This window comes from Zingiber officinale, chromosome 5A (genome assembly GCF_018446385.1).
Source record: "Zingiber officinale cultivar Zhangliang chromosome 5A, Zo_v1.1, whole genome shotgun sequence".
In the NCBI taxonomy this organism is placed as follows: Eukaryota; Viridiplantae; Streptophyta; class Magnoliopsida; order Zingiberales; family Zingiberaceae; genus Zingiber; species Zingiber officinale.
Window position 1 is genome coordinate 105,314,865 of NC_055994.1, and position 17,896 is coordinate 105,332,760.

Consider the following 17,896-nt stretch of genomic DNA (forward strand, 5'->3'; position numbering starts at 1 on the left):
GACCTGACTCGAGTTGACCCGACTCGGGTTGTGTTTTGATGTTTGACGATGTTTGACGAGAAGAGTTGTATTCTTGATGTTTGACAAGAATAGGTGTTTGGGAGATTGTAGGTGCAACCTTAGGTCGAGGTTGACTGGTTGATCGATTCGGGAAAAGTCAAGCGGGGAGCTTGGCGCGAAAAGTCAAGTATGAAGACTTGCTGGAAAAGTCAAATACGGAGACTTGGCAGGGAAAAGTCAAGCAGGGAGCTCGCGAAAAGTCCAAGTATGGAGACTTGGCTGGAAAAGTCCAAGTACGGAGACTTGGCATTGGGAAAAGTCAGCGGTAGCTTGCACCGGAAGAGTCAAGTATGGAGACTTGCAGGGAAAGTCAAACAGGAGTTTGGCGCGAGAAAGTCCAGTAAGTGAAGCCGGCGGTTGGAGAAAGTCACAGTGAGTGAAGCCGGGGGAAAGACCTAGTGAGTGAAGCTAGGCGGTTTGGAAATCACAGTGAGTGAAGCCGGTGAAAATCCTAGTGAGTGAAGCTGGGTGAAAGGAAAGTCTTGGTGAGTGAAGCCGAGGCGTGGGAAAGTCACAGTGAGTGAAGCCGGGCAGGAAAATCCGGATGGATCAGGGTGATCGGACATCTGGTGTTGAGAAGGTCAAGTAGGTCAAGGGTGGCCGGATACTTGACGAGAAGGAAAGTCAAGTGAGTCAAGGTTGACCGAACACTTGGTAGGAGTCTTAGCAGTCAAGGGTGGCCGGATGCTAAGCATGATGTACCAAGGTCAAGGTTGATCGGATGTTGGTTTGGGAGACTTGGGACTTGGTTTGGGCAAAACCAAGCTCGGATCGGTCACCGACGTGAATCGAGCCGGTAGTTTGATCCCAGGTGCCTCGATGACAAAGCAACCACGCCGATTCACCTCGGCCATTCGGGAGGCGTCGGGCCATAGATCTTGATCGGATCGGAGGTGTGAGAAGCGTCGAGAGCTGCCGTCAAGCCCTGATGGTAGCCATGACCGGCGTAGGTATCGTCGGTCGGCGGCCGTCGAAACCTAGAAAGAGAAAGAGCTGGCGGAGTTAGAGACAATCTGTCGGGACGTGGGCCGTGCTCGGTTCAAATGGAACGGCTTCCCCTGCTGCTTGAATTCAACCGGCTGGGTTTGTTTTCTTTTGGATTTTCGCCGCTTTGGAATTTCGTTTTGCCCCATTGTGCTCTAGAACTTCTGCTCTTACCTGCTATCAGAGCTTTGCTGAGCTCCTCGCAGCTGAAGCTTCGCGTGAGCTTCTCGACTGGATTCTCGTCAGCTGCTGCTGGTGTGAAGCTGCTGCTTCATCACTCCAGTCAACAAGAAAGGCAAGCAAGTGTTTCATATTGTCTTTTGCTTTCTTGTATCTGTTGTACTCCTATCTTGCTTGTGCAAGAAACATTGTGGCGAGGTTTCTCCACCCAGAAGGAGTATATTGTATTAGCCGGTTCTCCGGGGACTCATCCACCGACGGATTGACTGGACTCGTCCACCTTACGGACACGCCGAGGAGTAGGAGCCCTAACCTCCGAACCTCGTTACATCGGTTTGTTTGAGGTTTGTTTTCTTTTCCTTCGTTTCTACGTGTTATTTTCCGCTGCGCTAACCTAGTTTGTAGAAACGCGACGATTTGGTGTCGGCTATTCACACCCCCCCTCTAGCCTCCGTACGAAGGATCCTAACAAAGTGGACTTCAAGGCAACGTGAAGGATGGCACGGAGAGGAGCCGTGGGCTCGGGTGCATTTGAGGGACGAAGGCCGAGGACTTCAAAGGCGACTCCGGAAAGGATGAGAGGAGTGAATGTACTAGGACCAGTAGACTGGTACTTGGACCAGTCGACTGATCCGAATTCACAGAACGCACAGAATGGTTCTGTGCTCATTGGCTACAGGGACTAGTCAACTGGTCCTGAGACCAGTCGACTGGTACATAGCCGTTGGCAGAATTTTGCTTTCTGCAGAGAGCCGTTGGTCGACTGGTGCTTGGACCAGTCGACTGGTGTCGGGGTTTGAGTTGATTTGTGATCAACTCTCTCCTCTTATTTAAGGGGAGCTTTGGGGCATTAAGGAGGTTACTGATGTTTGTGTTTTAACTCCTATTCTGTACCCAAAGCTCCCAAGTTAATACTCTTCCTCCCAATCTCAACTACATCTTGTAAAGAGGAAGAAGTCATTTTATGAGAGGTGTACTCCACCGAGAAGGAGACGCTCTAGCCGGAGATTGCCGGGGACTGATCCACCGAAAGATCAAGGGATCGTCCACCTCTAGGACACGCCGTGGAGTAGGAGCATCATCTTCGAACCACGTTACATCGAGCTTGTTAGCGTTTGTGTTTGTGTTTGTGTTTCATTGTTTTTAGTTTCTATATTTCCGCTGTGCACTAACCCTCTTGTAGAGAAGAAATCAATTTAGAGGTGGCCTAGCTATCCAACCCCCCTTCAAGCGGCCACTGATCCTCTTATAGTTGGTATCAGAGCAAGGACGCTCTTCAATGGACTAATCGCCAAGAAGAACAACATTATCAAATGGCCGGCTCAAACATTCATCCATCCAAATTCGAAGGGGACTTCTCTTGGTGGAAGAAGAGAATGGAGGTATTCTTCGAAACCGATTTTGATATTATGCTAATCATGGAAAATGGTTTTGAAGTGCCTAGGGATCAAGACAACAAGATACTTGAGAAGACAAGATGGAGCAAGAAGCAAAGAGAAGAACATTTAGCGAATTCTAAAGCCATACATCATCTACTACATGTTCTTCCCTAACAAGAAGTAACAAGAGTTGGAACCTACTCAAGCACCAAGGAGTTATGGGAGAAGCTAGTGGAGCTTCATGAAGGCACATCGGAGGCTAAGTTGGCAAGAAGGGACCTCCTCCGAACTCAACTCAACAATGTAAAGCTTGAGAAGGGAGATAAGGTATCTACACTTCATGCTAAAATTAAAGGAATCTTAAGTGGACTAACAAGTGTAGGCGAGAAACTCTCCAACCTGGACATCATAATGAAAGCTATCAATGCTTTCCCAAGATCCTTGACATGGAGCTCCATTGTAGATTCATTTTACATTTCAAAGGATCTAGAGAAGAGCTCTCTAGATGAATTCTTCTCAACCATGGAACTTCACGACACAAGGGTTGAAGGATTAGAGGGAGAAGCAAATAGATCAAGAGGAGTAGCCCTTGTGGCAAACAAGGGAAAGGGTAAGAAGAAGAAGTCTTCATCCCCACCATAATCCGACTCCGAAGAATCAAGTATCTCAATGGATAGCGACCAAGAGGCGTATATGGTAAGAAAAATGAGAAGAGCATTTAAAAAGTTTTCAATAAACAAATCTCATGCTAGGAAAAGCTCAAGAAGTAAAAGTAGGACAAGGAAGATCATTTGCTACAATTTCCAAGGAGAAGGACACATAAGAGATGATTGTCCCCTATTGAAGAAGAAGGAAGAAAAGAAAAAGATAAAAGAAAAGGGGAAGAAAGTCAAAAATTTAAAGGCTACATGGGATGATCCATCATCATCGGAGGAAGAAGAGCACCATGTAGTCAATTTTGCTCTATGGGAATTGATGATGTACCCTCCACCTCATCCGAACAAGAAGAAGGAAGGAGCTCAAGTGAAGATGAAGAGGGGAGCTTAAGTGAAGGGGGAGGTCAAACATCGGATTCGGACTTCTCGGTAAGTGAGGTACATAATCTTCCTCCCCATATTTTAGTTAAAATTATTTCAAGCACAAATGATGACTTGTTCAAGGTAAAAAGGAAAAATAAGTCTTTGAAACATGATATTAGCATGCTTGAAGAAAAATTAGAATCCATGTTCTCTATGGACAACAATATGCATGTTTCTTCTAATTCTTCAAATGATTCATGTTTAGAAGAAGAAAATAGGAAATTAAGGGAAAAGGTAGAATACCTTACCAATTCCCTTAGGAAATTTGAAATTGGCTCTAAAACCCTAAATATGATCATTGGGAGCCAAAGGGCAAGTTTCAAGAAAAATGGGTTAGGATACAATGAACCAAATAATGAAAAGACCTACCATTGTTTACTTTCTAGGGGGCAATCAAAAACTAAGACCATAGATAGGAAATGGATTCCCAAGGAATACTTGGTCAACTCAATTAGAAAGAACTTCTATTGGGTGCCAAAGTCAATCCTTAAGGGTTAGAGGATTTTGGGTTAGTCAACCATGGAAATCATAATTCAAATATTTGAAAAATGGTTGACTTGAGACCTTAAGGGGGAGCACTTAGCCTTGATAGAGATTCATAATCAAGAGGGCTAAGTAGAGGTTACCTTTATCTCACAATGAATTGCATTATTTTCTAACCATAAATGTGAGATAATAGGATGATACTAATAATTCACTTATGCTTATGGCATTTTGATGAGTTATGATATGTATCAAATTTTTAGTGATCATCGGCCAACTATGAGGAAAGCAAATGTTTAATTAATTGACATCCTGCCCATAGATCATAATTGGACATTTCAAATGTTTTGAAAATAATTCTATGTTTTATTTACTATGGTATAGCTATATTGAAACATATATTTGCAAAACTAGATTTCAATTTGATACAAACTTGCATGTTTTTGAGACTTTTTGATACTTGGTAAAAATTTCAAAAATAGGTTGACTTTTCATGAAAACATATTTTTCCTAGTTAAAGAACATTATAAGAAATATGTGTTCAAAATTTCATGATTTTTCAAATTTTTAGAATTTTTTATGAATTTCTGAAGTTGACTGAAAAATATTGAAATTGAGGTTCGAAGTGTACCAGTCGACTGGTATCAGCCCTCCAGCACTCTGAGGGTTTTTGAAATCAATTTTTTAGTCTAAATTTGGTTGAAACTGATGCCATAGTATGTGTATGTGTTTGGTACACTATTTTTGATGATGTCAAAGGGGGAGAAAAGGGAAGGTTTAAGTTAGAAATCTACTTGGTTTACTTATGTGCAAATCTTTGAAAATTAAGGTTGAGAGCATGTGTTAAGGGGGTGCTTGGGTTTTATGCTTCATGTTTACATATTGCTTGTAATTTTCAAAGTTATTATTTGTGCCTAACTTAAACATATTGCCACACATCAAAAAGGGGGAGATTGTTGGTACAATCGACCTAGGTTTTGATGTGTGTGTCAAAGAGTTTAAGTTATGCTTTCATATGTGTTTGATATGTGTTTGAGTCTTGTAGGACTTGGTGGAACACATGAGAACTTGGTGCAGCCAAGTGTGGGAAACTCATCCAAGGGCTCGGATCCTTGAGTCGGTGAAGGATGGTGTGGAAGACATCCGAGGGACCGCCGGACGACGAGCAATGGAGTGGAGCCGAGGGAAGTGGACTTCAAGGCAACGTGAAGGATGACACGGAGAGGAGCCGTGGGCTCAAGTGCATCTAAGGGACGAAGGCCGAGGAAGAGGACTTTAAAGGCGACTCTGGAAAGGATGTGATGAGTGAATGTACTGGGACCAATCGACTGGTACTTGGACCAGTCGACTTATCCGAATTCACAAAACGCACAGAATGGTTCTGTGCTCATCGGCTACAGGGACCAATCGACTGGTCCTGAGACCAGTCGACTGGTACATAGCCGTTGGCAGAATTTTACTTTCTGCAGAGAGCCGTTGGCTGGGTCCAACGGCACACCAGTCGACTGGTGTTTGGACCAGTCGACTAGTGTCGGGATTTGAGTTGATTTGTGATCAACTCTCTCCTCTTATTTAAGGGGAGCTTTGGGGCATTGAGGAGGTTAATGATGTTTGTGTTTTAACTCCTATTCTGTACCCAAAGTTCCCAAGTTAATACTCTTTCTCCCAATCTCAACTACATCTTGTAAAGAGGAAGAAGTCATTTTGTGAGAGGTTTACTCCACCGAGAAGGAGACGCTCTAGCCGGAGATTGCCGGGGACTGATCCACCGAAGGATCAAGGGATCACCCATCTCAAGTACACGCTGTGGAGTAGGAGCATCATCTTCGAACCACGTTACATCGAGCTTGTTAGCGTTTGTGTTCGTGTTTGTGTTTCATTGTTTTTAGTTTCTATATTTTCGCTGTGCACTAACCCTCTTGTAGAGAAGAAATCAATTTGGGGGTGGCCTAGCTATCCAACCCCCCTTCAAGCGACCACTGATCCTCCTACAGAATGCCCAAGAATTATGTACCTCCTGAGTATCTGATTAATCCAGTAGGAAGGAACCTCTATTGGGTTCCAAAATCTGTGCTAAATTAATTTTTTAAAATTAAAAGCTTTAAGAGAGAAAATTAAACATTTTCTTTATGAAGGCTTTGTCTAAGGAAGTGGTTGTTGCTCTAATAACCAAGAAGGCCTAGTAACTCGCCACGACCTGGAAGCTGAAATATTGAAATAAAAATGTTTAATTAACTTTCTGAAGAAGCATTAAATGTAGAATTAAAATGCTTTGAAAGTTTTACAAACATTTTTTGAAAATTCAAAATTTTATGCTTGAAACTTTTTTTGGAAAATTCAAAATTTTCATTTTACTTAGAAATTTCTTCAAAAATTTAGCTTGACTTAGAATTTTTTTTTGAAATAATCTAAAATTGCTTTTTCTAAAAATTTATTTTACTCAGATTTTTTTAAAAAAATTATGCTACTATTTTTAATATCATATTATCTTCTTATTATCTCGTTTTCACTGTGATCAAAAGGGGAGAGAAGGTATAAGTTTAGGGGGAGAGAAAATTTTTTCAAAACTCGGAGTTTTAAAAATATTTTTGAAAAATTAAACTCTTAATTAAATAGTTACAATTTTATTTATTGTAAATTTATGCTGAACATGTTAGTTTAGTAATTCTCTTAAAATTACTATTTGTCTATTTTTTTTACCGTAACTTGAATTTGGGTTGATGCACATTAAAAAGGGGGAGATTGTTGGACCCCGTGGTTGTTTTGATGTGATCAACCAAGTTGGTTAGGTTTTGCTTTGTGTTTGATCCCCGTGTTTGAGTGTGCAGAAGCTTAGGAGCGCAGGAAGTCGAGCGGAAGACACAACTAGCAAGAAGGACGGCACGGGAAGGGAGCCGACGGGCTCGGTGCGTCCGAAGGACGAGAGAGCTGCGGAAGAGTACACCGGTGGGCGAGAAGAACGTGCGCGACGTTCGAGGGACGTTAAGCCGGGGAGGAAGGCTGCTCGAGGAAGGCCATAAATTGGGTTTGAATGAGCCCTATTTCAATTGGCCGGAATCACCCAAAAGAACGGAACTTCGGAAGTCAAAGCAAAGGAGAAAGTGGGCTGCAAACCAAGCTCAAGGCGCCCTCATCAAGCACTAGAGGCGCCTCCAACTTGGAGGCGCCTTAAAGCTTGTTGGAGGCTCCTTCATCTTGAAGGCACCTTCAACAAGGCTTAAGGCGCCTTAAGCCTGGTCAAAACAACCGTTCACCTTCGGATAACGTTCTATTCGATCACTTGCTTGGAGGCGCCTTGGACCCTCATTGGAGGTGCCTTAGAGCTTCGGGATAGACTTTCCAGGGGCTATAAAAGGACCCTTGGATCTAGGAATTATTCATTCATTCAAGCTTTCAATTCTATAAGCAATTCCTAGCAATTAGTGAGCGTTCTAAGTGTAAAAAGGCTTCTCCACCTACAGTGAAGGAGACTCTGCTAGTGGAGCTGTTCAACCGCCTTGGATTAACAATCGTCTCGGTTGTAACCAAGTTAATTCTTGGTATTCCCTTTATTTCTGCCTTTAATTTTATTATAGTTGCTATTAATTTTGTTGAAAGCTTTGAGGAGGGTATAGTTTTAATTTTGCAGGCAATTCACCCCCCTCTTGTCGGCCTCCGCTGCACCTACATAAACATCAAACATAGACTATCTATAAAATGTAGCTCATATACAATGCATTGTCTAATCAACTCTGATCATCATCAGGTGACAGTATGATCGTTCAGGGCCATGCAGAGTCTGGAAAAGCTGGTCAAGTCCGGTGGTCAAGTCATCCCGGAGAGCCGTCATCTCCCTTCGGAGTGAGCTAAAGCCATCCGTGACCGTCCGCTGTATCTGTGCGGAAGACTCCTCGAGACGAGTGAGTCGCTCCTCGATGGAAAGTGAACTCGAGGGTTGGGCCGACGTCGAGGGCTGGGCTGATGTCGAGGGCTGTGCTGGAGAGAGAGGATGCTCAAAGATATCATCATGCGTGAACTCTAACCACTCCTCTCCCTCGGATGGGTTGTAGAACTCATCTCTGGCTGGGACAAATCCCTCGGCTGGCGTAGCGCCCTCGGCTGGAGCAACAAACTCATCCTCTACTGGATCAGCTGACTGCGACCCACCTCTCTATGCAAGGACCCCTAAGCGGTAATGTCTACATGCGCTAATGCTAACTGACGCTGACCGATCTCGTCATATGGGGTAAGGGAGGTGACCCTCCCCTGGGTCGTGTCTATCTCTAGGGTCGAGAAAATATATGTCAAAATATGATAGTAGGGCATGTGAATCTCTGACCTAGTGACGAGATCGGATGCACGTATGATGTTATGAAACATATGTAAGGCTATATCGATATCTAAATGCCGACAAAGAGTATATAAAAAGGAGTGAGAGGGGCGCATCTTCGGAACGTTCCAAAATGTGATTGGCAAAATGCAGGACGTCAGGACCCTATACATGACATAATCCTGAATCCTAAGAGAGAGTGACTTGAAGTCCGTCACGACAGGTTGTCTCTCCTCCCCCAAAAAATACATATAGAGTATATCTAATATAATATGGGAGTAGGGCTTATCAAATGGCAAGTCCCTACTAGGGTAACACAGAAATGCACAAGTAGAAAGCCTAAGTCCTAGGCTAGTACGTAGGAGGGTCGGGGAAAACTGAAAATTCTTTCCACCAACTCTAGTGGAATAGGTCAGATCATCTACTCTATCTAGGTTGTCATAGAACTGAGCACACAAGTCATGATTAACTACATGACTGCAGTAAAACAACGTATCTAGCTAGTAGTGCTCAATCATCTGAACAATAGGAGTGCAATATCTGGTAAAAAAAGATCTACTCAAATATCTACATTTTAATGGAGTAAATGTATGCCTACGAAACTCTATCCTATGCCGTTCAGAAGGGAACCTAGCATCTGTAGATGGGGTACTAGTGGAAGAAATATCTATATTCCTTCTCTTTCTATTTTTAGACATGCAAACATATAACAACAAAAAATAATAGAAAAATACATATTGAAGCAATATAACGAAATAGGTTATACCTAGGAGGCATTTTGGGGTCGGAAGGGAGAAAATCTGGTCAAGGAGTGCACTGTTAGAGTGTATACTAAAAGTCTAGCTTTTGGTATAAAATATTTATCTAGAAATAAGAATCACATTGGTCAAATGTCTACATTTGTGATAAATGTAGTTGTTCAATTAATTTATATTGTAGATAACATGGTGTGTGGTGTCACACACAGAAGATCATGTTATCAGTACCTTATAAATTATAAACAGTAGCTCACGACCATGATGGAAAGGAACAAACCATTGGAAGGTCGTAGTGTAATTAGGTATTAGTTTATCTTAACTATATAATTATACTAGTACACTAAGAGTGTATTGAGTAGGACCATTAGAGGTCGTTTCTTTTATACTGACTTTATAAAGAAACAAAGACCTCAGTTATTATGGAAGTGTGTGCTCTTAATCCTAATATAATAACAAGCACATATATCTGATATTTATTTCTTTAATTTATCAATGGGTGAGATTTAGTTCGATAAATCAATAAGCCCGTTAAGTTGGGAAATGATATCACTTATAGTGTGTGTTGTTAATTATAGAAGGAAACTGTGTCCTAGTAATCTAGGTTGAGAATGTCCCCAAGAGGAGCTCATAAGAATTGTCATGTTAAACCCTGCAGGTGGACTTAGTCCGACATGACGATGAAGTTGAGTGGTACTACACTTGGAGCTAGATATTAATTAAGTGAGTTGTCAGTAACTTACTTAATTAGTGGACATTTGTTATCTTAAACACAGGGAGACTGATACACTCATAATAAGAAGGAGCCCAAAATGTAATTTGGGATTGGTGCGGTAGTTCAATAATAGTTCTTTAGTAGAATGAATTATTATTGATAAAATTAAGTTGTGTGTTCGGGGCGAACACGGGATGCTTAATTTTATCGGGAGACCAAAACCAATTTCTCCTCTCGGTCCCTATCGTAGCATCTTATTTATAGAGTACTATACCCACTTATACCCACCTTCTATACCCACCTAAAGGGGGGCCGGCCAAGCTAGCTAGGAATCAAGCTAGGGCCGGCCTAAGCATGGTTTAGGGTGGCCGGCCCTAGCTTGAACCCAAGCTAGAGGGGGCCGACCATAATTAATTAAAAAGAATTTTAATTTTAATTTTTATTATATGGAAGATATAATTTATTAAAGAGAATTAAAATTAAAATATCTCTCTTGAAAAGAATCTACAAAAGATTAAAGAAAGAGATTAGATCTCTTTCTTTATTTGTAGATTGGAGAGATATTTTATTTTCTTTTTGAAAATTATTCACATGTTGAAAAATTAAAATTATAGAAATTTATTTTTATCAACCATGAAGGGATTTTTGAAGAGAAATTTTATTTTTAAAATTTTCAGAAACAAATTAGGAAGTTTTAATTTGTTGATTGAAACTTGTCTAATTCTTCTCTCCATGATGTGGCCGGCCATTAAGATTCTAATTGGGAAATTTTATTTTATTTTTCTCAATTAAATCATGTCAAGGAAATTAAGGAAATTTTATTGTAATTAAATTTCCTAATTTACCAAGGCTAAGGAATATAAAAGAAGGGGTGAGGGTGCCTTCATGGGTACAACCTCTATTTTTTTTCTCTCTCTTTTCCTTGGTGTTGTGGCGGGCCAATCACTTTTCTTCTCTTCCTCTTTGTGGTGGCCGAAACATCCCTATTGCTTGGAGCTCTTGTGGAGGCCGGATACTACTTGGAGAAGAAGAAGAAGAAGGAGAGAAAGCTTGCATCCCTTGGAGCTTGGTTGGTGATTTGTTCTTCATCCTTGGTGAAGCTTCCTTCTTGTGGCCGAACTTAGCTAGGAGGAGAAGAAGGTGGTTGGTGGTTTTTCATCTCGGAAGATCGTTGCCCACACAACGTCCGAGGTTAGAAGAGGAATACGGTAGAAGATCAAGAGGTCTTTCTAGAAGGTATAACTAGTAGTTTTTCCTTTTTCCGCATCATACTAGTTATTTATGGAAATAATACTAAATACAAGAGACATACGATTCTAGTGTTTCAAATTTGTTTTCGATATTGTGTTCTTTATTTTTTCTTTTCCTTGTGATTTGATTGTTATTTTCGGTTGACCTAAAGTTATTTTAGGAAATTAAATATTAGCTTTCCTTAAAAGGTTTTGTCAAGTCGGTGGTGATTGTTCCCATATCCAAGAAGGCCGTGTGCCTCGCCACGTCAGTACTGGAAACAAATTATGGAAATTAATATTTAATGGAATTAATAACTTAAGGTGATTTGGGTCGAACGTGTTAAGTTCCACAGGAGATCCAAGTCTAAACCTAAAAGAACAAATAGATTAAGTTTTGGATCAAACGTGTTAAGTTCCACAGGCGATCCAAAATTTAATTTAAAAGAACACATGGTAGCTAGGAAAAGGTTCAGACCTTTGTACAAAATTTTTGTATAGTGGAACCTCTAGGTTTTCCGAGTAGCAACCAACAATTGGTATCAGAGATAGGGTTTTGCCTCTGTGTATTTGGTATTAGTTTAATTATGCACATGTCATACATAATTTAGGCAGGTTAATAGTAGGATGTGCTAACTTTGTGGATGCAGGATCCAACTATTATGACTTATAGTTATTATGTGTGTGATTGGACCCTTGGACATGTCAAGGGCATTTTATTGTGTATGCATGATTGCATTATAAAATACAGCAGGAGCTGTATTTAATTTTATTAGGATTTTATTTTTTTTGATCTAGTTACATGTACATTCCTTTTATGGAATATAGGATCGATGGATGTAAATTTTATTTTATGTTCGATCTAGTTTACATGTACATTCCTTCGAGGAATATAGGATCGAAAAATGTAAAATTCTATTTATGTCGCGGATCGAATCTTGCAAGGCGTGGAACCTTATTGAGGACCAGAGGTGCAGCGGAACAAGGAGCAAGATGGATGCGACATCTAGACCCAGTGGCGGTGGCCAAAAATGGCAGCAGCTAGGGTTGGCGACACACGATGGACAGCAATGGATAAAAGCCATAATAGTTGAAAATTAGTTTTTCTATTTATTGCTTTTTATGCTGTGTTGTGTGTGCTTGTTAGTATGCATGTTAGGTAGACTAGCATAGGCAAAATTCCTCACTTTAAATAACTAAGTGGGAGAGAGATTTATTTTAAATAAATTCCACGGTCTCCATTACTGGTTTATAAGTGATGCAACAAGCTTGCGCGTTGGCTCTGAGTGCCTTCCTCCATATCGGATGAGCTTGTTTGCGGATCACTAGATTAAACTTCCATTTTGGATGACTATAGGAAGTTAATTAAGAGCGTGTGATCTTCCCCATCGGAAGGGGCATAATCTTACTTTTGGACTTAGTGTCAAGTAATGGTATACACTTAGGCACGTCTAATAGTATCCTCCCCATCAGAGTCACTGCTATTATTTGTGTGACCGAAGAAAACCAACTATTAATTTGTCAAATAAATAGGTTGACAAGATAATAAAAAACCCCTCTTACAAATGTTTGATTTTGTATACGTCCACACTATCGTGGCATACAAAATTCACGGTGTTTGAGGTAATTTTATTTGTCATAAAGATTTATTGACAAGATAATTAATAGGTAAAACCCTCCTCTTACAAATGTTTAAATTTTGTATATGTTCACACTATCGTGGCATGCAAAATTCACGGTGTTTGAGCTGTTGGTGAATTTAAATAATATTGTTTGAGGAATCAATGTTATTTTAAATTCAAAAGCTTTTTGACCAAATATTTGATCAAAGACAGATCAATTATTAATTTTATTCATCATAAAATAAAGTTGACGAGATAATAAAATTAATGGATAAAATCTCCTCTTTGATTTTGTATACGTCCACACTATCGTGGCATACAAAATTTATGGGGATTTTAAGGAATTGATCTTGACCAAATATTTTTGTGATTCTTAGGATTTAAAATGTTTGTCAATTCCCTAGTTGTTATACTATAGAAAAGACTTAGTAGTCCCAATTGTAATGATTGGAAATAGGACTTGGATATTAAGGTAGACTGTCTTCTTAGAACTAAGAACAATTTAGGTGTATTTAATTCATTAGTTGGAACATGTCTAGTGGTGTTATCTACCAGAACCTGAAGTGTAGATACAGATACCATTAATCATGTCTGCAATTCATTGTAGGGTTCCAGGAAACCCGACAACTAAATGAAAATAAAAACACCGTCCACATGGGCACTACTGTAAAAGTGGTAGCTGTTGCAGTGGGAGATGCTTATCTTTTGATAAGAATAAAATATGGATTGTCTTTACGTACCAAGTTTAGAAAGAACTAGTTTTTCAATTTCTAAACTATTCAAAGAACTTGATATTCTGCCTCTTTTAATAACAAAGTTGTTATTAAGAAAAAGAGGGAAGTTATCTGTTCGGGTATGTTGGTTGGCAATTTATAAATCCAATAACTCCCACGATGCAACAAATTGGAAATTAGTAACACATCTTCTAACTTTAAGAGAAAGCAGCCTTTGGAAATGAACCAATTATATCTTTGGCATCTAAGGCTAGGTTATATTAACTTGAGTAGGATTCATTGGTAGCTGATGAACTTTTGGGTTCATTAGTAGTGGAAATCTTTCCAACATGCGAGTCTTACTTGGAAGGAAAAATAACCAAGAAGCTTTTAAGTCTAAGGGGTATGGAGCCAAAGATATGTTGGAATTGGTTCATTCTGATTTGTGTGATCCTATGACTATCCAGGCAAGAGGTTATTTCAAATTTTCGTCTATTTTATAGACAACTATTTGAGACAGGGATATATTTACTTGATGTGCCGCAAGTCTAAGTGACTTGATTAGTTCAAGGAGTACGAGGCTAATGTGGAGAAACATCAAAGTAAAAGTATCATAATACTACAGTGAGATTGTAGTGGCAAGTACCTCTTGGGAGAATTTAGGAGTCACTTATCAGAAGTAGGGATTCAATCCCGACTAACTGCACCTAGTACACCCCAATAGAATGGTGTAGTAGAAAGAAGGTATAGGACTCTTATGGAAATAAGTAGATTGATGATGAGTTATTTAGAAAATTACCAAATTCATTTTAAGGATATACTCTGGAAACAGAAGTGAACAGAGTACCTTCCAAAGTCAGAACTCTCTATTCATATAGAATTGCTGAATAGGCGTAAGCCTATTTCGAAGCATATTCGGATTCAGGTAGTCCAGCACATATGCTGAAGAGAGACAATGATAAGTTGGATAGGAATTCACTAGTTTGTGAGTTATCCTAGAGAAATGAAAGTGGGTTTATAGTCTTAAAAATCAGAAGGTCATTAATAGCATCAATGACTATTTTTTAAAAGAGGACTATATAACAAACCACAAGCCCATAAGTAAATTTGTTCTTAATAGAGGACACGTCTAATCTAGTACCAACTGTACAAGATGAGATACCACAAGAAAACTGCAACACGTATCACAAATGATACACAATTGAAGAAAGTGCCTTGTCGTAGTGGGAGGGTTGTTAGGCAACCTAAAAAAATTCATATTTTGGGAGAGTTTTTGGACTCGATCCCTGGAGGACATGAACCTGATCTCCAGTCATATGATGAAGCACTCCAAGATAAAGATGCAGCATCTTGGCAAAGAGTAATGAATAACAGAATTAGAATATATGTATTCTAATAAAATCTGGAAGCTTGTAGAACCACCAAATGGTGTAAAAGCCTTTGTGTGTAAAAAGGTCTATAATAGGAAAAGAGGGATAGAAAGGAAGGTAGTAATTTCAAAGCAAGGCTTGATGAAAAAGAAACTTTTTCACTGGTAGCCATACTTAAGTCTATCCGGATTCTTTTATCTATTTGGCAAGTGGATGTCAAGACAACATTCCTTAATGGAAGTCTTGAAGAAAGCATCCATATAAAGCAACCAGAAGGGTTCATTGAAAAGGGCTAAGAGCATCTTGTGTGCAAGCTCAATCAATCTATGGACTAAGGCAAAGTTTCAAGGTCTTGGAACATCCGGTTTATCAAAGTAATCCAGATCTATGGATTTAGTAACCGGATAAGTCTTGTGTATACAAAAGATGTGATGGAAATGTGGTGGTATTTCTTGTACTATACGTAGATAACATTTTTGGTAGTTGGAAACAATATCAAAATGTTGTCAGAAGTAAGGGTATGGTTGTCCAAACAATTTGTTGTAAAGGACTTGGGAGAATGTATATATTCTTGAGATCAAAGTAATAAGGGATCACAAGAAAAGAATATTTTACTTATCTCAAGCTTCATACATCGGAAAAATCCTTGCTCATTTTAAGCATGCAAAACTCCAAGAAAGGTTTCTTACCTTTTTAGCACGGAGTAACTTTATCTAAAGATATGTCTCCGTAGACATCAAAGGAGATAAAGGAAGTAAAGGCAGTTCTTTATGCTTCGGCTGTCGGAAGCCTAATGTATGCTATACACGAGATCAGAAATATGTTTTGCCAAGGGCATAGTTAGCAGATATCAAAGTAACCCTGGACAAGGACAGTAGACTGCAGTAAATCATATATTGAAGTACCTTAGAGGCACTAGAGATTATATGCTAGCTTACAAGGCAGTTAATTTGGTCCCTGTGGGTTGCATGGATTTTGACTTCCAATTGGATAATGACAATAATAAGTCAACCTCGGGGTTTTGTGTTTACTTTAGGAGGTAAAGTCATAACTATGGAAGAGTGATGAGCATAGGTGTTTTTCTGGACTCCACCATAGAAGCTTAGTATATGGCAAGCCTCTGAGGTAGCCATAAAAGCTGAATGACTCAATAACCTCAAGATAGACTTAGATATGATTTCTGGTTTGTCCAAAGATTATTACAATTTATTGTAATAATATTGGTGCAGTAGCAAACTCGAAGAAACCATAAGTCTATAAGGCAAGTAAACATAATAGAGCGCAAGTACCACCCAATACGAGAAATCATATTAACGAGGAGAAGTTGTTGCCGCCTAGATTGCATCAGATGATAACCTAAGGTCCTTAAGGCAAGAACTTTTGAAAGGCATGAGAATCAGATGTACGGCAGCAGATATGGCAGCTTAGTCTTTTAGTATAAGTGGGAGATTGTTAGAGTGTATACTAAAAGTCTAGCTTTTGGTATAAAATATTTATCTAGAAATAAGAATCACATTGGTCAAATGTCTACATTTGTGATAAATGTAGTTGTTCAATTAATTTATATTGTAGATAACATGGTGTGTGGTGTCACACACAGAAGATCATGTTATCAGTACCTTATAAATTATAAACAGTAGCTCACGACCATGATGGAAAGGAACAAACCATTGGAAGGTCGTAGTGTAATTAGGTATTAGTTTATCTTAACTATATAATTACACTAGTACACTAAGAGTGTATTGAGTAGGACCATTAGAGGTCGTTTCTTTTATACTGACTTTATAAAGAAACAAAGACTTCAGTTATTATGGAAGTGTGTGCTTTTAATCCTAATATAATAACAAGCACATATATCTGATATTTATTTCTTTAATTTATCAATGGGTGAGATTTAGTTCGATAAATCAATAAGCCCGATAAGTTGGGAAATGATATCACTTATAGTGTGTGTTATTGATTATAGAAGGAAACTGTGTCCTAGTAATCTAGGTTGAGAATGTCCCCAAGAGGAGCTCATAAGAATTGTCTTGTTAAACCCTGCAGGTGGACTTAGTCCGACATGACGATGAAGTTGAGTGGTACTACACTTGGAGCTAGATATTAATTAAGTGAGTTGTCAGTAACTTACTTAATTAATGGACATTTGTTATCTTAAACACAGGGAGACTGATACACTCATAATAAGAAGGAGCCCAAAATGTAATTTGGGATTGGTGCGGTAGTTCAATAATAATTTGGGACATTTGTTATCTTTAGTGGAATGAATTATTATTGATAAAATTAAGTTGTGTGTTCGGGGCGAACACGGGATGCTTAATTTTATCGGGAGACCAAAACCAATTTCTCCTCTCGGTCCCTATCGTAGCCTCTTATTTATAGAGTACTGTACCCACTTATACCCACCTTCTATACCCACCTAAAGGGGGGCCGGCCAAGCTAGCTTGGAATCAAGCTAGGGCCGGCCTAAGCATGGTTTAGGGTGGCCGACCCTAGCTTGAACCCAAGCTAGAGGGGGCCGGCCATAATTAATTAAAAAGAATTTTAATTTTAATTTTTATTATGTGGAAGATATAATTTATTAAAGAGAATTAAAATTAAAATATCTCTCTTGAAAAGAATCTACAAAAGATTAAAGAAAGAGATTAGATCTCTTTCCTTATTTGTAGATTGAAGAGATATTTTATTTTCTCTTTGAAAATTATTCACATGTTGAAAAATTAAAATTATAGAAATTTCTTTTTATCAACCATGAAGGAATTTTTGAAGAGAAATTTTATTTTTAAAATTTCCGGAAACAAATTAGGAAGTTTTAATTTGTTGATTGAAACTTGTCTAATTCTTCTCTCCATGATGTGGCCGGCCATTAAGATTCTAATTGGGAAATTTTATTTTATTTTTCTCAATTAAATCATGTCAAGGAAATTAAGGAAATTTTATTGTAATTAAATTTCCTAATTTACCAAGGCTAAGGAATATAAAAGAAGGGGTGAGGGTGCCTTCATGGGTACAACCTCT